Source organism: Berghia stephanieae, chromosome 15 (genome assembly GCF_034508935.2).
Source record: "Berghia stephanieae isolate SIO BIC M18660-M18661 chromosome 15, UCSD_Bste_1.3, whole genome shotgun sequence".
Classification (NCBI taxonomy): domain Eukaryota; kingdom Metazoa; phylum Mollusca; class Gastropoda; order Nudibranchia; family Aeolidiidae; genus Berghia; species Berghia stephanieae.
In genome coordinates, this window is record NC_088374.1 from 11,604,882 (window position 1) to 11,629,881 (window position 25,000).

Here is a 25,000-nt window from a genome sequence, read left to right on the forward strand (position 1 = left end):
GCCCCTCGGACAGTCGTCATAATGTAAACAATGGGTAGTGACTGATAAACATAGCATTACCATAGATGGTATTTGTGTAAGTAAAATACCTACTGATCCACCGCTTGATCAATAGAGAGAATGAAGATGACGTCACTCTGGTCATTGTTATTGTTGTTTTGCCATCCGCGTTTATGAGCAATTCTCACTAAACTGTATAAACCAGACTATAAACGTTCAAGGTTACACAAAGTTTTTGTGTTGGTCCGTTATACTTCCGGATGGCAATGTTGTGAGCTGCTTAGCCAAGCGCATACTATCTAGAATAAAACCAACACAGAAAACTGTGTTTAACGTCAAATGGCACTGTTTCATACACATTTTTTCATATCTTTATTTCACACCAGTGCCTGCTCCATAATATCTCAGGACGAGACATGACGCCTGTTAAACAACACAATGCTGTTGACAAGAAGGTACCATTTTACACTTGAGTACGACGAGATAAAGAGCTTATTTCCAAGGACTCAACTATGCGCCGCTCAGAGCTGGACTGGAACCCTGGACCCTCCATCCCTAGAGCGAGTGCCATACCACTAAACAATAGAGCCGGGTACCAAGCGTTTTGGGTCACAATACTTCAATTGGTAGAGCACTCGCTTTACAAGCAAATGGAACGAGATCGACCGAGATTTTATCTGACTTCTTGTCCATCAGCAGTGATTGGGTAGCTAGGTCTATTAGATCTGGAAAGTACTTTGCGATAGATAGTTATTGTCCGTTTCACGCTATAGAAACCGGGTTAAACTCCGAATCCATAGACTTGATGGCTCTGAAGGACTACTTTTTACATATCAAGCGTATAACGACGGTATGGCCTACTTTTGAATGGCATAGCCCGACGCATACATATATGCAGGTCTGACACCCGAACCAATTATGGGCCCAGTTTAAATTTAACATTGTTGTAATGGAAAAGTTTTTGCGTCATTTTTTAATTATTTTTTTTTTGGTTGAGATTTCCGTTACCGCAATGAGCCCATAATGAATTGGGTTATCAGACTTGAAAATAAGTGCACTTTGGCATAGCCTTATTCCGTCAAAGTCAAAGTCGTACCTAAAGTTTGGTTGTTTACTCATTTGCACGGGTTAACGAACTGTCCGTTATCTTTTTATGTAATGATTGTTGTTATCTTTTTAAAAATCTTGTTACTACTCGTATAGTTATTGCTATCATTATTATTGATATTGATTAGCTTTAGGCTGTGTGAATGGACCGGGTGTTATCGTTATTATTATTAGATCTATTATTATTATTATTATTATTATTATTATTATTATTATTATTATTATTATCATTATTACTATTATCATTATTATTATTATTATTATCATCATCATCATCATCATCATCATCATCGTCATCATCATCGTTATCACGATCACATTTACTCAAGCCCATGCTCCCAATAAGCCATGTGATCCAGACCTATTCAATACCCAACACACCGCTCACCCCGATCTAATAATGGATTTGATTGTGGTCGTTGGTCGAAAAGGAAATTCTGCTACCAAATGACCTGAAAGCATTTTGTTGCGCGATGATGCACGATGATGCGCAATGAGTGTGTAAAATCGTGGTGATACAAAACGACTAGAAGCTGGTAACTGTAAAAAAGTAGTGAACAAAAATGAATAATATAACAACTGAGCTTAGGGGAAAAAAAAAATAATAATAATAATAACAACAATAACAATAATAATAATAATAATAATAATAATAATAATAATAATAATAATAATAATAATAATAATAATAATAATAATAATAATAATACCACCAAATACAGGACGTTTCGGGCTAAAACACTTCTTCAGCCAATAACAAAAACCAACAACATTAACAATAAGGCTCCTAACAATAAAGACAATAATAATAATAATAACAACAATAACAATAATAATAATAATAATAATAATAATAATAATAATAATAATAATAATAATAATAATAATAATAATAATAATAATAATAATAATAATACCAAATACAGGACGTTTCGGGCTAAAACACTTCTTCAGCCAATAACAAAAACCAACAACATTAACAATAAGGCTCCTAACAATAAAGACATTAATACATCACTTAACATCGAGAGACAGAAGGCAGAGAATAATATTTTGGCACGGCTGTCCGCAAGAATTAATTTCCTTTAAGTATTGATTGTCTGAAGAAGGGTTTTGGGTACGAAACCTCCGTATTTTTTTTTTGGTATTTCGTTCTTTTTCAAAGCCGTTATATTTATTTTTTGTTCATTCCTTTTAAATAAAATCGCGGAAAATTCCATTGACCCAGTGATTTATCAAACGGTCTTTACAAAATCCAGTAGCCACCCCCAGGTCCTTGGAAGCGTGTCCTTAAGCACGTTCAAAGAAAGACGTTAAAAGAGAAGAACCCAAGCATATGCTGCTTGAACAACATTCCAAACAAATCTCTTTAGAACAAACAAATATATGTAAATATCTCGATATAAATAATATACAAACAAATAATTCTGCTTAGAACAAGACGTATCTATATGGCTAGACACAGTAAAACCTAGTTATACCGCCATCTTTATCACCTTCTCAAAATTGGCGGTATAGATAGAACGAAGTTGACGTCACTCAGGTCTTTGTTATTGTTTTTTGCCATCCATGTTTGTGAGGAATTCTCCCTAAACTGTATTGACCAGACAAAAGATAGTGTGCGCTTTGCTAAGAAACTCACAACATTGCCACCCGGAAGTATAACGGGCCAACACACAAAACTCTGTGTAACCATGAACTTTTATAGTATGGATAATACAGTCTAGTTAGAATTACTCATATGCGCAGATGGCAAAAAATAATGACAAAGACCTGAGTGACCTATCTTCATTCTTCCTATAAAAGTTCAAGATTACATAGTTCTGTGTGTTGGTCCGTTATAGATAGTATGCGCTTGGCTAAGAAGCTCATAACATTGCCATCCGGAAGTATAACGGACCAACACACAAAACTGTGTGTATCCATGAACGTTTATAGTCAGGTTAATACAGTTCAGTGAGCATTACTCATAAACGCGGATGGCAAAAAACAATAACAAAGACCTGAGTGACGTCATCTTCGAACTATCTATACTTCCAGATGGCAAAGTTACGAGTTTCCTAGGCAAGAGCAAACTATCTATAGATAGAATGCGCTAGGCCAAGGAGTTCACAACATTGCCATCCGGAAGTATCACGGACTAACACACAAACTCTGTGTAACCATGAACTTTTATAGTCTGGTTAATACAGTTTAGTGAGAACAACTCACAAACGCGGATGGCAAAAACAATAACAAAGGCCTGAGTGACGTCATCTGCATACTATCTATAGATAGAGCGAAGTTGAGGTATTGTGTGTTGGCCCGTTATGGCAATGTTGTGAGTTTCTTTGACAAGCGCAAAGAACAGCCATGATTAATTACTTATATAGAGAAGTTGGAAAGGTACTACAAGTGTATACACACGTAACAACGTTTACTTCATATATCGATAGAATCCATTCCAGGTAAATTGTTCGTTGATACTATTCGAAGTTGGAGATATAGCGGGTTTAGATAAGACGAGATGTCGCTGTAATTTTTCAGATCATAAATGAAATGAATAGAGCATTTCATGAATAAATTATACATAAACAAACCATATTCATTGTTTATCGAAAATAGAATAATGAATCAATAAATATGTGTTACTAAGACGAAAGCAACAACACGTATTTAAAATTTTGGCCAGATAATCGTCCTTCAAAAATCGATCTATTAAAATGACCCTATTGGCCTAAACTTTCAAACCCGAGACTTCACGGAAGTGTGGCTATGTGGTCTAGTGGTATGACACTCGCCTTCTGATCGGGAGGTCTAGGGTTCGAATCCCGCTCTGAGCGGCACGTAGTTGAGTCATTTAAAAAGCATCTTTACTCACATTCTCTCACAGTACTCAGGTGGTCGTGAACAGTGTTGTCTTTGTCGAAAAAAAAAACACAAAAAAAAAAAAACTTGTAATACCTGACAGGCACCGTGTATCGTACATGTTAAGTGTTACTGTTGGCTGGGGACCTATTGTAAAACGCTTTGAGCACGTTTAGTGGCTATTGCCCTATATAAATGTTCGAGTGTCGAAAGGTTGTAACAATGAGAGTCATTTTAATGATCGATCTTTGAAAGAAGAGGAATTTTCTGCTCACAATTTTAAACTATGAATGTTTTATCGAAGTACGGCACTGTCTATAGATGGAACGGAACTGACGTCACTCAGTTTTGTTATTGTTTTTAGACAGCCATTTAGTTCTCACTAAATTTAATCATATCCATCAGACTTTAAACATTAAAGTTTGCATTTAATAATTTTGTGTGTCGGTACGTTACATCTGGTAGGTGGACGTTGTCAGTATTTTAACTAAACGCATAGCTTCAATATGGGTTTTTTAAATTTCTAATCGAATTGCATCAACGCACATAATGTTATCAACGCTTCAGTCATTTGAGGTCACAGTGTTATGATTATGTTACAAGGTTACGCAAGACTACGGAAAAGTGAGAAAAATTTTCCATTGAGCCAGTGGCCCACTAAACCCTGTCCCTATTTTTAGACTTTTATCGCGGGAGTACTAGTGTTGCCAATTTAATATTTTTAATGCCAAACTCCAAAACATTTCGGTGTGAACGAATGTAACCGCTTTGAAAAAAGAACAAAATACCAAACAGAAAACGCTTCGGGCTCAAAACCTTTCTTCAGCCAATAGCAAAAATAAAAACATCGTGTTTGTTTTGTTTTGTTTTTGACCTTTTTCGGAAATGTTATATTCATTTTTGCCCTACTTTATACAGTCTACAGCTTCTAACATTTGACGTTTTGTGTGTGTGTGTGTGTGTGTGTGTGTGTGTGTGTGTGTGAGTGTGTGTGTTGCTTATACATCTATTTATCTGTTCTATTATGATTTTGTTTTGTTTTGTTCTGATTTAAAAAAAAAAATAATTTTTATAGACATCATGTCGTTGGCATCAAAAATTGGGTTTGGCATTTTCATATTTTTCTGTGTTTTGTTTGACATTTTTTATAAAAAATAATCTGGCCACCCTGGGGAGTTACGCGCCAACTATGTATACCGCCACTGCATATTTTCGCACGGAAAATTTCTACAAATCACTTATCTCCCACTGCTATACAGATAATAAACAAAATGTCACTATCCTTTTTGATATCGCACCAAAGCGGAGGGATTGGGGTCGGTGGTGGTGGTGGTGGTGGTAATGGTGGTGTGAGAGTGCGTGTGGGTGTTGTGCGCCGCGTGCTAAGTGGGAGCAGGGTTGCCAGTTTGGCATTTTAAATGCCAGATTCCAAAAATCTGGCATTTTTGAAAACCGTTTGGCATTAGAAAAATCATTTGGCATTTGGCATTTTCATTTGGCATTTTCTTTTCTTGTATATTATACTTCAAATGACACCTTTTCTCAACCGTGGTGTAGTGGTTTAGCACTCCACTTAGTAGTCAGTAGGTAAAAAAATACCCAACAGGAAATTTAGTATAATTCAAAAAAAAGAAAAGAAAAGAAAACATGCAAGCCACCAGGATATGATAGTAAATTGTCTATCAAAAGTGACTAGTTTTCTTAGTGGGGGTGGGAGTCAACAGACTTTGGCATTTTTTTTGGAGTGTTTTGGCATTTTTTGAGTCTTCCCTTGGCATTTTGTTGAAAAATAATCTGGCAACCCTGAGTGGGAGAGAGGAGGAAGGGGAGGGTGGTTGCACATGTACCATGTGGGGCTAGGTATATCGCATTATTCAATATATTGATAATCTGAATTCGAATTATGGATCATAACGTTAACTTTATTTAGCTAGAAATAAAAAAAATGTTAAACTCAATTCTACGAAACGTTTAACGATAATAAAATGGGTCTGGGTTGCCAATTTAGTATGTTTCTGTTGGTTTTTTTTTTATTTTTTAAATGAGCATTTATATAGCAAACTATCTACTAAGCGTGCTCAATGCGCTTTACAAGGGGTCCCTGGCCAATAGTAAAAATTAACATTTTGGACGGGACATGACACCTGTTAGGCGATATTACAATTTTTTTTCCGACAGAGACAACGCTGTTAACGGTCAGGTACTCGTTTTACACCTGAGTACGGTGAGAGGATGTGAGTAAAGAGTCTTTTCCAAGGATTCAACTATACGTCGAGCGAGTGCCAGACCACAAAACCACATAGCCGTTTGACCAGTTAACTGGAAAGACATGTATTTAAAAATTTGGCCAGAAAACTCGTCCTTTAAATATCGATCGATTTAAATGATCCTCATCTTGACAAAAACTCTAAAAGCTGGTACTTTAAGGAAGACTTCGCCGTAGTCCCGGGTTTGAGAGATTTTGCCAGGATGAGAGTCATTTAAATCGATCGATATTTGAAAGACGAGTTTTCTGGCCAAATTTTTAAAATACGTTTTTTTTCCAGAGTCCGGCATTTGACCGGTTAAATTATCCGAATCGACGTGCACTTATTTGCAGGTCTGATAACCCAATTCCTTATGGGCTCATTCTTGTAATGGAAGTCTAAACAAAAAAAAATGACGCAAATTATTGTCCATCACAACAATGTTAAACTAGGCACATAAGTGGGTTCGGATGTCAGGCCTGCATAGATGTATACGTCGATCCGAATCAATGTTCGATCACGTGACATGTGATCCATTGTCCCAAAATGGTACACGAGTTATTACGAGTTGTTTAAAATGCTAACATAATTGGATGTCAGAAATAATACAGGCCTGCCTACTGCTACAAAAATTTCGTAGAAATACGAATGAATTTTTTGGGTCCTTTTGACAATAATATAATGATCTTTAATTCAATAGACTTCTTTAAAACGAAGTTTTGTTGCGAGAGCTACTTGTATATAAAGGAGTTGAAAGCATTAATTTAATGTATTTAAACACAATTAGGTCATTTTTAATGGTAGTTATAATGTCTACTATGTTGTTACTACCCCTGAAAACTACGAATGTTTCCAATTCCTAGTAGGGATAATACGAGGCGTCAATTCAGTTTGTATGTTTGTTGAAGTGACGTATCGCCTCAAAACGGTAGTCTGTCAGAGAGAATCACATTCCAAAAGGGGTTGCTTAGCATTAAAGTACAAGAAATTAATGTATAATGTTAGAGTTAATTCTGTTTTTTACAAAAAGACATAATTGTTATTTTCATTATCATCACTATTATTTTATTTATTTGTTTATCTATTAATTTTGGGTAGTTTATAATGATAATAATTATAATAATAATAATAATAATAATAATAATAATAATAATAATAATAATAATAAAAATAATAATAACAATAATAACAACAACAACAACAACAACAACAACAACAACAACAATAATAATAATAATAATAATAATAATAATAATAATAATAATAATAATAATAATAATAAGAAGAAGAAGAAGAAGAAGAAGAAGAAGAAGAATAACAAGTATATTTCTCTAGCGCCTTTCGTCGAAACATCAAAGCGCTTATAATAATAAGAAATGAAGTGAGTAGAAATGTGGCGAGTGGTCAGGCGGAGTTGTCGAGTGGTCAGGCGGAGTTGTCGAGTGGTCAGGCGGAGTTGTCGTCAGTAAGATCGCGGGTTCGACTTCCTATCACCGCGAAGTTTTTTTTTATTCTCTTATTGTCTTCTGGCACTTATTACTCACTTCATTTCTTGTTATTATTAACATAAGTTCCTGCTCCACTCACTTTTCTCAATTACAAAGTTACATTATATTCTTTCCGACAAAGCATATAGATAGTATGCACTTGGCTAAGAACCTCACAACATTGCCATTCGGAAGTTTAACGGACCAAAACACAAAACTATGTGTAACCTTGAACGTTTATAGTCTGCTCACTTCATATCTTGTAGTCTGGATGACACAGTTTAGTGAGAATTACTCATAAACCAGGATGGCAAAAAGCAATAACAAAGACCCGAGTGACGTCAACTCCATATTATCTATAATTTTAACTCAAATCTCGAGAACAAAACTATAAATTCCATTTTTTGATTGATCTAAACCAACGTGTACTTATACGCAGGTCTAATACCCATTTTCTTATGGGCTCATTGTTGTAATGGAAATACCCTGAAACCGACGTAAAGTATTTGTCCACCAGAACAATGTTCAGTCGAGCCCATAACTGCGTCCGGTTATGAGACCTGCTGTTATATGCACCTTGATCTAATCCACCCCGGCATAATTCCGTTTTGAGACGATGGGTCACATTTCTGAAAGTGGGAAAAACCTAATTGTACGGCTATGTGGTCTTGTGCTATGACACTCGCTTTCGAATCGGAAGATCCTGGGTTCGAGCCTCGCTCGGCGCATAGTTGAGTCCTTAGAAAATGCTATTTACTCTCAGTCTCTCACCGTACTCAGGTATAAAACTAGAACCTGGACGTTCACAGCGTTGTCTCTGTCAGGAAGAAAAAAATGTAATGTCGCCTCACAGGCGTCATGTCTCATTCTATATTATGTTACGTGTTGCTGTTGGCAATGGACACTTTGTAAAGCGCTTCGAGCACATTTAGTGGATATTGCACCATATAAAAGCAAGTTTTTTTTTGAGTTTTTTTGTTTTTTTTTTTGTTAATCGGGAAGGGGGGGGGGGGGGGGGGGGGGGTTAAATTCTCACATTTCAAGTCGTTATAACTTTAATTTTATTAAATTTATTTGGCCGCTGGTTCTCCCTGACTTAACACCGTTTTTGGGAATATGAGTCACACATTTTTTTAAAAATGACTTTTCATTCAACATAACATAACATAACACGGTTAAAGGCTTAATGTAGGCTTGTATCCTACTAATGCCTTTGATATGAAAGATACAACATGATCAATACATAATATAATCAATGAATCTTTAAACCAATGAGTAAGAGAGAACAGATGAATGAAATACTACAGCCGAATGAGATAATAACATGATCTCATTCGTCTGTAGTGTTTCATTCATCCTGTTTTGTTGATAAAGGGGGAACCCGAAATGTCCACATTATTGTTTTCGTTTATTAAATTGAAGCTTACATTCAATGCCACATTGTTTTTTGTATTTCTCATTCATGAAATGGTCATCGATAGACAAAACAAAACAAAAAGATTTAATAATAATAATAATAATAATTAATAATAATAATAATAATAATAATAATAATAATAATAATAATAATAATAATAATAATAATAATAATAATGATAGGCAGCTTCACATTTTTATTTTTAAAACAAAACAAAATAAAAAAAGCAGTGGAATTTGTATAATATGTGAGCCAACGTTTCGAAACGGTATAAAGTCCAAGTGAATCTTGGTGATTCAAACTATATTTCGGGCTTATGTTATAACATCTGAGTTAAAGTGATACCAAGCTGCTACAAGCTGTGAACTGTAAAAGGTAATCAACAAAAAATGAATATAACAGCTTCATTTAAAAAAACAAAAAACATACCAAACACGGAATGTTTCGGGTTCAAAGCCACTATTCAGCCAATTACAAAAGTAAACGATTACAACATAAATACATTACATTTGAGTTGAAGCCATTAACCAGTAGATTTTTGACCAATCAAGACATGGTATTTGTGACACGTGCTCGGACAAACTGAGTTGGTTGTTTATCAACAATAAAGTGAATGAATACCACCTTTCTCTGATCACTGTTATTGTTTTTATACCGCTAAGTGGGTGTCTAGTTATCACACGATTTTCTAGATTAGATTATAAACGTTTAAATTTATACAAAGTTTTATGTCGGTTTTATTCATCAAGCGGTAGAACAGTGAGTATTTTACATAGACACATACCATCGATATTAACACCTGTGTAGTTTGCTATGTTTACCAATCACTGTCATTGTTTACATTATGACGACTGTCCGAGAGGCGTGGTTATCTATGTGTCTATTGTCTTCATTGCTGGGACTGAATTTTATGTCTTAGACCTTAAATTTTTATTTCTATATTTTTTTCAACTTTTTACTATTTTGACTTTAAATTTAATTTGATTCACCAAATTCTTTCCGACATAAAACTCACTGACGTGATGAGTATGTTTTGTTTGTTTTTTTTTAAAAGAAAGCAAATAAAAATAAAAAGACAACAGCAAAAAAAAAACAACAACAATAAAACAACAAGAAACAAAAAAAAAAAAAAATAAATTAAAAAAATTAAAAAAAACCCCGAAGTCCCAGTTTTCAGAGTTTTGGGGGTTTTTTTTGCCAAGAGGGTCATTTTAATCGATCGATATTTGGAAGTCTTTGGCAATACTTTTTTCTTTTAATACGAGTTTTTCCAGAGTACGACCTTTTACTAAGTTAATGTAATACATGTAAATGTAATCTGAATATTGAATATCATCCAAGAAAACAAAAACCAGATAGCATTTAAATTTATCATCCAAGAAAACAAAAACCAGATTGTATTGGAGACAGGGCTAGAGTGATGTGACCTTGAACCTCTTCAATTACCGCGAGCCAAATATAAATTCTGGATGGTAAAAAATAAACAACTTCTACTCTAACGATAGGGGGAAAAAACCCACAAAGAGTCATTATCCCCCCCCCCCCCCCCCCCCCCCCCCTCTCTCTCTCTCTCTCTCTCTCTCTCTCTCTCTCTCTCTCTCTCTCTCTCTCCCTGCCCATTTATTGTTTTATTTTTATTTCATTGTATTTTATCACTTGCTCTACGCATGCTTAAGATAAGGAATAAATAAAGAGTGCGGCTATGTGGTCTTGTGGTAAGACACTCGCCTTCGGTCCGGAAAGTCAGGGGTTCAAATCCCGCCCTGAACGGGCGCATAATTTAATTCTTGGAAAAGGCTCTTAACTCCCATTATCTCACCGTACTTGGGTGTAAAATGAGGAGCTAGTCGTGAACAGCGTTGTCTCTGTCGGAAAATAAATTGTAAAATCGCCTAACAGGCGACGACATGTCTCGTCCTACCTTTTTAAGTGTTGGTTGGGAATCCCTTTGTTAAACGTATTAAGCATGTTAAGTGGATATTGCGTTGTATAAATGCTCGATTTCCCTTTATTCGAGAACAATTAAAAGCATGCATAAACAAACGGAGTGAACTGAGATTAAGATAAAAGAAAACGGAGAGGAAATACACAAAGCTGCCAAGTTATAAATTTTATTTCCAATGTCGATTAACACTTACATAATTAACACTGAAGAAAGCGAATGATTAACGTCTCGTGTGCAAAAATAGAGCCTTGCCCAAATCTATTCTTCTTTCCTGGCCTTGTGGATTCGTAATATACAATTTATATAGTGCAAATCAGCATTTATCATCATCATCATGAGTAATTTTTTAAAATGAGCTTTATATAGCGCAATATCCACTAAATGTGCTCAAAGCCCTTTACAAGAGGTCCCTGACTAACAGCAACATTTAACATGTAGGACGGGACATGACGCCTGTTAGGTGATATTACAACTTTTTTCTAACAGAGACAACGCTGTTAACGGCCAGGCACTCATTTTACACCTGAGTACGGTGAGAGAAGGTGAGTAAGAGCCTTTTCCAATGACTCAACGATGCCCCTAGCGAGGCTCGAACCCAGGACCTTCCGATTCGAAAGCGATGTCGTACCACAAGACCACATAGCCGCACAATTAACACTGAAGAAAGCGAATGATTAACTTCTCACGAGCATAAATAGAGCCTTGCCCAAATCTATTCTTCTTTCCTGGCCTTGTGGATTCGTAATATACAATCTATACAGTCAAATCTCCATTTATTATTATTATTATTATTATTATTATTATTATTATTATTATTATTATTATTATTATTATTATTATTATTATTATTATTATAGTCGAGACCACGGAAAAGGCTCTTTATTCACTTTATATCACAGCACTCAGGTGTAATATGAGTACCTGGCCGTTAACAGCGTTCTCTCTGTCGGAAAAAGAAATCATGTCTCGTCCTACATGTGAAGTGTTGCTGTTGGCTAGGGACCCCATATAAAGCACTTCGAGCACGTTGAGTGAATATTACGCTAAATAAAGGCTCAAGTTATAATATTATGACAAATAGGAAAATAATCTGAACAAGTGTGTATGAAATGTGCCAGACAAAGCAAGAAAGAAAAATATAAGGAAAGAAAAAAAAAACGATCCCAAAAAATCAGTTTACCTCTGACTGGGGATCGAACCTCAGACCTTCTGATTACCGTAAAACGCGTACCCTTGTGAAGAATATAAGTATTGATGCTTGATTACAAATAGGAATAAAATGCGAGCGGCTAACGCGTGACTCGTCTGGTGACTCATAATCATAAAACCTGAGATATCCAATGGTTGAAACAACAAATCGATGGATCGAATAAAATAATCACAAATAACTCGAGCTTACTGGGTCATATTACAAATGACTGTGACTCATCGTCTCAAAGAACGATAGTGCGGCTATGTGGTCTAGTGGTATGACACTCGCTTTCGGATCGGAAGGTCCTGGGTTCGAGCCTAGCTGATTCGTCGTCTCAAAGAACGATAGTGCGACTATGTCATCTAGTGGTCTGACACTAGCTTCCGAATCGGAAGGTCCTGGGTTCGAGCGAGCCTCGCTTGGCGCATAGTTGAGTCCTTGGAAAAGACTCTTTACACGTATTATCTCACCGTACTCAGGTGTAAAATGAGTACCTGTCCGTTTACAGCGTTGTCTCTGCCCGAAAAAAAATTGTAAAATCGCCTAACAGGCGTCATGTAACGTCCTACATGCCACGTGTTGCTGTTGGCCAGGGACTCCTTGTAAAACGCTTTGAGCATGTTTAGTGGATATTGCGCTATATGAAGAGCTCAAATTTAAAGGTCAATTTTAAGGATCGAAAATGCAAAACGGACAGAGGAAGACAGCGCTGTTTACGGCCAGGTACTCATTTTACACCTGAATACGATGAGAGAATGTGAGTAAAGAGCCTTCTCCAAGGATTTAACTATGCGCCGATCTCATACGGTAGAGTCACGATCTCCTCGCCAGGCGGCGTTGTCGTACTAGGAAGGTCGCGGGTTTGAGCCCCCATCGCCACCGCGAAGTTTTTATTCTCTGTTGTCTTCTGGCACTTTCCTACTCACTTCATTTCTTGTTATTATCAACATAAGTGCCTGCTCAATTCAATTTTCTGAATTAACAGACATATGCTCATTTCTTTTTTACACTTGAGTACGGTGAGAGAATGTGAGTAGATAGGGGTTTTTTTTTCCCAAGGACTCAACTATGCGCCGCTCATACTCAAAGCGGGACTACAACCCTGGCAATTTGGCATAACACTGACACCATGTCTCTGTCCGAAAAAATAATTTGTAATATCGCCTAACAGGCGCCATGTCTCATCCTAAATGTTAAATGTTGCTGGTTGAAAGGGACCCCTTGTAAAGCGATCTGAGAACGTTTAGTGGATATTCATCATCATCATTAGTGAGAATTACTCATAAACACGGGTGGAAAAAACAAAACAAAATAATAACAAAGACCTGAGTGGCGTCAACTTCGAACTATCTATAGATAGTTCGAAGATGACGTCATTCAAGCCTTTGTTGTTATATTTTGCCATCCGCGTTTGTGAGTTATTCTCACTGAACTGTATTAACCAGACTATAAAAGTTCGTGGTTACACATAGTTTTGTGTGTTCGTCCGTTATACTTCCGGATGGCAATGTTATGAGCTTCTTAGCCAAGCGCATACTATCAATAGATGGATGGGACGTATGCATTTTAATGCAATCAGAGAGGAGGATAATAAGATGTAAGAGTACATGGAGACAGGTGGATTTTTCAACATGGGCGTGTGCACTGCAACAAAAAAACGTCCTAACACACATATTATGCATATTGATGATATGCGCTTATTCAAAATACTCAAAACATCTGCCAGTCGGATATAACTTACCAACACACAAAACTATGTGTACCCCAAAACGTTTAATTGTATGCGCTTGGCTAATAATTCACAACATTGCCATCCCGAAGTATAACGGACCAACACACAAAACTCTGTGTAACCTTGAACTTTTATAGTCCGGATAAAACAGTTCAGTGAGAATTACTCATAAACGCGGATGGCAAAAAACAAAACAAAAAACAAACAATAATAAAGACCTGAGTGACGTCAACTTCGATCTATCTATAGATAGTATGCAGATGACGTCACTCAGGCCTTTGTTATTGTTTTTGCCATCCGCGTTTGTGAGTTGTTCTCACTAAACTGTGTTAACTAGACTATAAAAGTTCATGGTTACACAGAGTTTGTGTGTTGGTCCGTTATACTTCCGGATGGCAATGTTGTGAACTCCTTGGCCAAGCGCATTCTATCTATAGATAGTTCGAAGATGACGTCACACATGTCTTTGTTATTCTTTTTTGCCATCCGCGTTTATGAGTAATGCTCACTGAATTGTATTAACCCGACTATAAACGTTCATGGATACACACAGTTTTGTGTGTTCATGGTCCTTTATTATGGCAATGTTATGAGCTTCTTCGCCAAGCGCATTCTATCTATAGATAGTTCGAAGATGACGTCACACATGTCTTTGTTATTCTTTTTTGCCATCCGCGTTTATGAGTAATGCTCACTGAATTGTATTAACCCGACTATAAACGTTCATGGATACACACAGTTTTGTGTGTTCATGGTCCTTTATTATGGCAATGTTATGAGCTTCTTCGCCAAGCGCATACTATCTCTAGATAGTTCGAAGATGACGTCACTCAGGTCTTTGTTTTTGTTTTTTGCTATCCGCGTTTATGAGTAATGCTCACTGAATTGTATTAACCTGACTATAAACGTTCGTGGATACACACAGTTTTGTGTGTTGGTCCGTTATACTTCCGGATGGCAATGTTATGAGCTTCTTCGCCAAGTCACATTAGGCCTACTCATGCTGCAAAAGACGTGGGACAAACTGTAGAGACGATCGCGGCTTGTTATTCAAAACAATGGTGGTCACGTGGAGCTTTAAATCGGGCGATTGCGCGAACACACGATCACAAGGAAGATATCAGACAAAAAATACTTTATCAATTTGGATGACTATGTTAAAAACCAAATCGATATTGTTGCAGCTGTTCTCGAGTTATTCCAACCTGAAATGTGGCAATGATTAAAATCAAACACACTGTAAATTACGATGTATGTCAAAATGACCATTTTCTACTGACGACGTCATAGCTAAGTTACCAAATGGCGCACAGTGTTAAACTTTGTTAAAACGTATATCAATCAAAACTTTATTTATTTTTTTTTAAACTGTTTGATGAAATCTTACATACCTTTGTAGCTATTCAAACCTAAAATGTGTCAGTAATAAAAAAAAAAAAAAAATAATAATAAAAATAAAAAGCACAAAAAAAAAAAACACTGTCGAGCTCTCCCATTGACCACTGCATTCATCCATTTGTTTATCCATCCCTCTACTTATTCTTACATCTATCCATCCATCCATCCATCCATCAGGCTATCCATCCACCCATCCATTCATCCATCCATCTATCACTTTGTGGCGATGTGCGAGGCTGATTCCGAGCAGTTTGAAACTTAAAACTAAAAAGTCCACTCAACCTACTCTATACAACGCTTTACAAGGGGTCCCAAGCCAACAGCGGCACGAGACATGACGATTATTTTTTTCCGACAAAGACAACGGTGTTAACGGAAAAAAGTACTTATTTTACACCTGAGTACTGTGAGATAGTGTGAGCAATGAGCGTTTTTCGAATAATCAACTATGCACCGCTCAAAACGGGACTCGAACCCAGGACCTTCCGATCCGAAGGCGAGTGGCTTACTACAAGACAACAAGTTATACATAGTTTTGTGTGTGTTGGTCCGTTATACTTCCGGATGGCAATGTGATGAGCTTCTTAGCCAAGCGCATACTATCTATATGAGCTATATATTAATAGGTGTAACAAGGGGGACACGGACAGATATGATTTAAGTGAATGGAATTTTCCAATAATAACAGCTGCACAATTCACACAATAAGTCGGGCAGTAGCACAATGACAACAAGAATACGACATGATCCATAGCTTAAACTTGCTCACCCGCCGTCGTGGGTGTAAGGCCAGTCCTTGACCTCTCTCCTCTTATCGCGCGCAATCGGAAGTACAATAAACGCGCTCAAAACTCTCTCTCTCTCTCACTCTCTCTCTCTCTCTCTCTCTCTCTCTCTCTCTCTCTCTCTCTCTCTCTCTCTCTCTCTCTCTCTCTCTCTCTCTCTGCTTATCCGTCTGTCTAAGTATATCTGTCTGTGAATGTGTGTGTGTGTATCCATCAGTCTCTCTCTCTCTCTCTCTCTCTCTCTCTCTCTCTCTCTCTCTCTCTCTCTCTCTCTCTGCTTATCCGCTTATCCGTCTGTCTAAGTATATCTGTCTGTGTACGTGTGTGTATCCACCACTCTCTCTCTCTCTCTCTCTCTCTCTCTCTCTCTCTCTCTTCCTAGCCATCCTTCTATCTATCTAAGTCTCTCTCTCTCTCCCTCCCTCTCTCTTTCTCTCAAGGCACACACTCACACACATACACACGAAGACACTCATATATGATATCTATCGTATACCAGTATATTAATGAAATGTAATTCTTACTTCCAATGATATTTCACTGTGTGGTCATGTGGTATGACACTCACTTTCGGATCGGAAGGTCCTGGGCTCGATCCTCGCTCGGCGCATAGTTGAGTCCTTGGAAAATACTCTTTGCTCACATTCTCTCACCGTACTCAGGTGTAAAATGAGTACATGGCCGTTTACAGCGTTGTCTCCGTCCGAAAAAATTGTAATATCGCCTAACCGGCGTCATGTCACGTCCTACATGTTGCATGTTGCTGTTGACCAGGGGACCCCTTGTAAAGCGCTTTGAACACGTATAGTGGCTATTGCTCTATATAAAAGCTCGTTTTAATACGGCTTTAAATCATTAACACACACACACACACACACACACACACACACATATATATATATATATATATATATATATATATATATATATATATATATATATATATATATATATATATATATATAATATGAAGGACAACTATACTGAAAGGACAATCATATGGAATCTTCAGGCAACGCTAGTGGGGGCCAACAAAAAATATAGAAAATTTACACCAAAATAACAGCAGGGGAATTATTATATGGCAAGATCTACCTTTCTAGAGAGTGATTGTGAATTCTGGGTCCAAAAAAATATTTAATGATTATTATTATCAGCAGTGAATAGGAGTAGCCAAGAAACGGAAAGGATGAGTAGTTAGATATTCTAAAAACTGACCTTATAGTGATTGATTCAGGATGATTTCTTTAGAAGCTTGATTAATGAATGTACATGTAAAATGATGATGAAGATGAAGGTGAACAATTAGATGAAGGGGAAAGGAGATGTAAAATATCAACAAAGGGAGGTAATCTGCGTAGGATGATCCCAAGAAAAAGATGAATACCAAAATATCTACTAAGGGATACAATAGTTGGATTTTTAATAAGGGGCGCACCTTTGTCTTCTTTTTCTCAACTGTTCACAATGTACAGCTGCAAAAATTTGTATGAACCTCTGGATCATTTTGTCCTAGTAAAATATATTATTTCACGAATTTTAAAACAATAGGAAAGAATTTCGCTTATTACAGCTATATTAAAATCGATAACTAGTAAGTATTGGAATCTAAATATGATTATAGTGTCAAAAATATGATTTTCCGCTTATCCATTTTGAAAGAATTTGTTAAAATGGAATGTTCGGTTAATTGAAACTTATATGATGTTCGTACAGAATCCGAATATGAAGGAACGACAGACATGTTTACATTTTATAACAATCAATATACGTTATTGATGAATACAAATGAAAGTGAACATTACGCGCTTCCAACATTATTTTGAGTATAGTTGTCCTTGATATAATATATATATATATATATATATATATATATATATATATATATATATATATATATATATATATATATATATATATATCGGCAAATTTGTGACCCATCGACACCAACCGGTATCATGTCGGGGTGAAATATATACCTACCAAAAAGTGAATCAAGAGAAACATGGCTCAAAATCTGATTTAAAAAATAATTATGTTAATTGAAAAAAAAAAAAAAACCCCGACAGAAAAATAAAAATAAACTGTATCCATTCTTCTCTATAAAACATAAACTTACAAGAAGCACCGAGAATAATATATAAATAGTGACCCCATCAAACATCTCAAAAGACAAGATCAAGTTGCCGTTTTCAGACTTCCTAGCGGATATAATCGTCTCCGATACCACGACATGCTCAAAACATTAATGATTGGAGAAATAGACATAATACGCTTCAACAGTCGTAACGTCACTTCCCTCGTAATGACGCATGTTAACTTAGTAACTGGCTCTAAACTATCGGAACAATGGCGGACGTCCTTATGAAATATTTCTCCGACGAGCATAAAAGTGTATCCAGAGGAGCAAAAAAACATAAATCTGATCATGTTTTGACTTTTACACATTCTGATCACAAAACATATGAAAAGTTCTAGTCAGCATGAAGAATAAAAAGTACCGATTTTCTTTGCTTAGAACCACGATGGCCGCCGTTGCTGGGCGACGTGACATCAGACTATTGAATCCAATGTGTGAATGTAGAGATGGGAAGACACACATGTTCAGCAATACAATAAGCAAAGGGCGGCCATTTGCCCGAGAGGACGGCGCTAACGTCGAAGATCTATGGGTCTCAGCACGAGCTTGGGAAGACCATAGCGTTCCTGCATCTTGTTGATCTTCAGCCACAAATACATTATGTGAAGAAGAAGAAGAAGAAGAAGAAGAAGAAGAAGAAGAAGAAGAAGAAGAAGAAGAAGAAGAAGAAGAAGAAGAAGAAGAAGAAGAAGAAGAAGAAGAAGGAGAAGAAGAAGAAGAAGAAGAAGAAAACATAAACTTAACCCCAGTGTCATATTAACGTCTTTAAGTTTAGTTTTAGCATCAATCCGACGTGCACCTATTCGCAGGTCTGATTACCCAAATTGTTATGGGTCTGTTTTTGTTATAATGGAAATTAATATTTTCAATTCAACGCAAACTATTGTCCATTCTGGTTCTCAGACCTGCGATTAAGTCCACGTCGCATCTGATCCAACCGGACATAATACCGTTTTGAGACGATGGGATGGGTCACATATATATTTATATTCTTTATTCCTGATGAAACAAGACTACATAGACGCACAAAACAACAAGAGATGAAGTGAGTAGGAAAGTGTCAGAAGACAATAATAGAGAATACAAATTTCGTGGCGGTGATGGGGTTTGAACCCGCGACCTTACTGGTACGATACCTGGCCGGGGAGAGCGTGACTCTACCGTATGAGCTATCCACGATCCCCCCCAAAAAGATCGTCTCTAACCCTAGTCATTATTAGAGCTACATAGACGCACATAGCGTGATGGCTCTGAAGTACGCCAAGAAATAGGGAATGAGATTAGCGGAAGAGTAGCTCCCTTGATTGGACGTAACCCATAGTCTGTGACGTCACCGGCAGAACAATCATTAGAGAGAGAACGCCATGTTGGTTCTGCGCATGCGTCTCTCGTCCTTCCGCTAATCTCATTCCCTATATGAGTGACCGACAGAAATCCATTCAGACAGACAGTCAGATAATATGAGAAAACATCATAATGATACTATTACGCGTTTAGGTAAAATGACAACATCCGCCAGACGGATATAAATGTCCCAACACATATTATCCATTCTGGTTTTCAGACCTGCGATTAAGTCCACGTCGCATCTGAACCCAACCCGACACAATACCGTTTTGAGAAGGTGTGGATGGGTCACATATATTTATATTCTTTATTCCTGACGAAAAGTTAATTTGGCACAAGTGTTTTTTGTTGTTTTGTTTTGTGTTTTTTCTTCGTTTTTCTGTTCTCTGGTTACAGCATAAATGTTTACAATGAAATGTCACAAATTGAATCATCCTATTAAACAATTAATCTATTAATTAAATATTTAGATGATCCGCCTACATTATTATTATTATTATTATTATTATTATTATTATTATTATTATTATTATTATTATTATTATTATTATTATTATTATTATTATATTATAATTATTATTATTATTATTATTATTATTATTATTATTATTATATTATTATTATTATTATTATTATTATTATTATTATTATTATTATTATTATTATTATTATTATTATTATTATTATTATTATTATTATTATTGTTTGCTTTGCTTCATTATTGATTTTACTTACTTGATTTGTTGACTGGAAATTTTATATTCTAATATGAGTTATATAAATTGGCAATTGGCTAAAAATAAACCTTTGAATTGAATTGATAATCATAAGGTGGCAAAACTAGTTGAGTAGCAGAATGTATTGGCAGACGTCAAAGAGCGAGGATAGATGATCTTCATAGACGACCAGCATATTTGTTACAGTGAATGACATAATCAGTCGGATGGTGAAAAGGTTTGAACTGAGATATTGCCAAGTTTAGTTAGAAGGTCAATTTTTATCAAAAATGAGTTCTTGTCATAAATGATTAAATCAACCCTTTTGTACATCTTCGGGAAATATCAAAGCTTAATTTCACTTCTAAATATTTTTTACAGCTAGTCAAGCTGAAAAAGTATGAAATTTAAGAAAAGTTGCTGGATACCTTTCCTATACATCTGACCATAACTTCATGAAAAATCATCCGATTCACTTCAAATAAAGATTAAAATGCTCTGGGGAGCACATCTTTTCAGAAAATGAAACAAAAAAAAAACCCAATATATATATAGTAATAATAATAATAATAATAATAATAATAATAATAATAATAATAATAATAATAATAATAATAATAGATCTTTATTGTCCATAAATATGGCAATTTGTCATTTAGTTACACTTGTTATAACGTTATATGATAACTATAACATTGAACAGATATTTCACTCCTACTTATTCTCTCTCTCTCTCTCTCTCTCTCTCTCTCTCTCTCTCTCTCACTCTCTCTCTCTCTCTTCCTCTCTTTCTTTCACGCGTGCGATATACACAACATAAACATATTCATTTCATTTTCAATTCGTTACGTTTTAGGCAATTCAGCACCAAATATTATCATCATTATAAATTGGTCACTTAATCTAACATTAAATAAATTAATCAGTCAATCAGTCAACGTATCTATCCTTGGTTTTGCTGTATAAAAATAAATGCAATTCCTGAATTTTCATCTTTCGACTGACACATATTTAGGCTAGAAAATAAGATGCCATCACTCTGAAACAAGAAGATCAATTACACGAGCTATGTATCCAGTCCTCCGGAAGAGTGTTTTTACACTTCCAATGAGATTGGGACCAGCTTTTTGACATCCCACGTGTGTTTTCTATAGAAGTCACTCAGCTCATTTATTATTTTTAGACAGCCGTTGTCACCAAATCATAACATTCAAGGTTACACGCAGTGTTGTGGGTTGCTTAGTACGTTATATCCGACTGGCGGATTGTCGTGAATACTTCACCTACACGCATCTAAATCATCCCGAAGTAGTACCGTTTTAAGACGACAGGCCACAAATCAATGGGCAGCGTGGCTCAGCGGTACGGTCTTTGCTTCGTAACCGAAAGTCACCTCGCCCTAGCTCAATTTGCCGCGCTGCATTGCGGCTGACGCCTGGGTTATTCAAGTCTTCCCTTGGATAGACCCTAGAGGCAAATTTCCGCTATGGGATGAATAAGGGAATGTTATGTTATTTATGTTATTGTTATTTATACGTTAAAATACTGAGTTTGCGCGACAGGGCGCCAACGGGTCCCGTTAGAGATAGACGACGATTGGGATTGTTTGGAAGCTTTAACCCTTTGCCCACTAGTCATTATGACATCCGAAATGCTATCGCCGTCTACATCTACGCCAGAATAGAAATAGAGGGTGGAGCCTACCATGATATAACATTTTATGGATCCCTAATTTCATCATATCAGTTCTGTCCACTGACAGGTGGGTGGATATCGCTTTCAAGAACTTATGTCCTTATATGAAATCCTGAGTTTTTGACCAATCAACGGATTGCTCTTTTGATAGCTCGCTTGTCAACATGAGTCAGCTCAGCCCTTGATTTATGTAAAGGCATCACAGGCGGTATATGTTGTGTAACTTCAAAGACCACGGTTGACCGAAAGCGATGAATGGAAGCCCTACTGTGGCGTGGAGAACGAGGTCTTGTATGTATAGTTACGTCATATCTCAACGCTCGTGAATTCTTAGTACGGCTGGACTCACAATCAAAACTCGAAATCTGTGTTTTAAACTCTTGAATCAATCGAGTTACATCAGTGCGTTCGTCTCATTGAGAAATGAAAAACGATATATAAATCAAGAACATCGACCGGAAAATAAGGAAATTATCATAAAATTATAAAATTTGAGAAAGCTATTTTCAAAATCAAATATATTACAAAAAAGGTTATTTCTAGACCGATTTTTATGAGACAAAGACAATTTTTCTCCACTTTTCAAGCTGATTCCAACAATGAGGTTTTCAAATTTATCGTGATAAGATTATTTGTCATTATTTTTTTAAATACCCAATTGACTGCTCAGGAAATGAATACGTAATCCTTGGCGGCTAGCGAGTAGGTGTTAAATTTTGCTTACCCTTTCCCACGCAGACGCACATACACACACACACACACACACACATACACACACACAGAGACTGAACACACAATGTATGTCTTTCACTTCTGGCCAAAGTTGCCTTATTACAACTTAGACTCGAATGATAACAGCGAGTAGGGTGTCAGATTAAACTTCAGTTTTAAAGGTCTAATTCAATTCACACCGTAATAAATCATAATAATGATCATTCTTGATATATTAGAGCATTAAAATATTTAATTCACATTACTATAAATATATTTTAAATATATGTATTTTGTAATTATTTTAGCGACGATACGAACCCCTTTTAATCGTCGAGCCGAACGATAGGATGCTAGACGACGATAAGTCTGTGTGTGTGTGTGTGTGTGTGTGTGTGTGTGTGTGTGTGTGTGCGTCTACGTGGGAAGGGTAAGCAAAATTTAACACCTACTCGCTAGCCGCCAAGGATTACGTATTCATTTCCTGAGCAGTCAATTGGGTATTTAAAAAAAATAATGACAAATAATCTTATCGCGATAAATTTGAAAACGTCATTGTTGGAATCAGCTTGAAAAGTGGAGAAAAATTATCTTTGTCTTATAAAAATCGGTCTAGAAATAACCTTTTTTGTAATAGATTTGATTTTGAAAACAGCTTTCTCAAATTTTATAATTTTATGATAATTTCCTTGTTTTCCGGTCGATGTTCTTGATTTATATATCGTTTTTCATTTCTCAATGAGACGAACGCACTGATGTAACTCGATTGATTCAAGAGTTTAAAACACAGATTTCGGTTTTTGATTGTGAGTCCAGCCGTACTAAGAATTCACGAGCGTTGAGATATGACGTAACTATACATACAAGACCTCGTTCTCCACGCCACGGTAGGGCTTCCATCTAGGACTTCATATACTATAGATGTCGCTGGCTTCCATTCATCGCTTTCGGTCAACCGTGGTCTTTGAAGTTACACAACATATACCGCCTGTGATGCCTTTACATAAATCAAGGGTTGAGTTGAGCTGACTCATTTTGACAAGCGAGCTATCAAAAGAGCAATCGTTGATTGGTCAAAAACTCAGAATTTCATATAAGGACACAAGTTCTGGAAAGCGATATCCACCCACCTGTCAGTGGACAGAACTGATATGACGAAATTAGGGCTCCATAAAATGTTATATCATGGTTGGCTCCACCCTCTATTTCTGTTCTGGCGTAGATGTATAAGGCGATAGCATTTCGGATGTCATAATGACTAGTGGGCAAAGGGTTAAAGCTTCCAAACAATCCCAATCGTCGTCTATCTCTAAGCGGCCCCGTTAGCGCCCTGATGCGCAATCTGTCTAATGTCTTACAGTCACGGTCACACGTCTCGTCATTGATCCAACTGAGCAATCGTTTTACGTTGATACGAGAGGAGACGCCGTCTATATCAGTCTCTCATCGGCATTAGCAAACTGACGTACATCAAAACAATTTTAACCAAAATGAAAAACAACTACTTTTTCAAAAATCGAGCGATTAAAATGACACTAATCTTGTCAAAACTCTCATATCTGGGATTTCGTTGAAGTTTATTTTTGACAAGACGTGGGTCATTCTCTGGTGCGGCTATAATTAAATTAAATTGAGCTTTTATATAGCGCAATATCCACTAAATGTGCTCAAAGCGCTTTACAAGGGGTCCCTGGTCAACAGCAACATTTAACATGTAGGACGGGACATAACGCCTATTAGGCGATATTACAATTTTTCAGACAAAGACAACGCTGTTAACGGCCAGGTACTCATTTTACACCTGAGTACGGTGAGAGAATGTGAGTAAAGAGTCTTTTCCAAGGACTCAACTATGCGCCGAGCGCGAGGCTCGAACCCAGGACCTTCCGATCCGAAAGCGAGTGTCATACCACTAGACCACATAGCCGTAATGTGGTCTTGTGGTATGACACTCGCTTTTGGATCGGAAGGTCCTGGGATCGAGCCTCGCTCGGCGCATAGTCAATTGAGTCCTTGGAAAATGCTCTTTACTCACATTCTCTCATCGTACTCAGGTGTAAAATGAGTACCTGGCCGGTGACAGCGTTGTCTCTGTCAGAAAAAAAAAGTGAAATATCGCCTAACAGGTGTCATGTTTCGTTCTACATGTTAAGTGTTGCTGTTGGTGAGGGACCAATTGTAAAGCGCTTTGAGCACATTTAGTGGATATTGCGCTATAAAAAAGCTCAATAATTA

At 36.6% G+C, this 25,000-nt stretch overlaps 1 protein-coding gene across 1 annotated transcript in view; it reads right to left on the minus strand.

Annotated features, from left to right (window-relative positions):
• LOC144960254 (sodium- and chloride-dependent glycine transporter 1-like) overlaps positions 1-25,000 on the minus strand; it is a 110,949-nt gene that overhangs the window by 85,248 nt on the left and 701 nt on the right. The gene's annotated exons all lie outside the window — the stretch shown is intronic.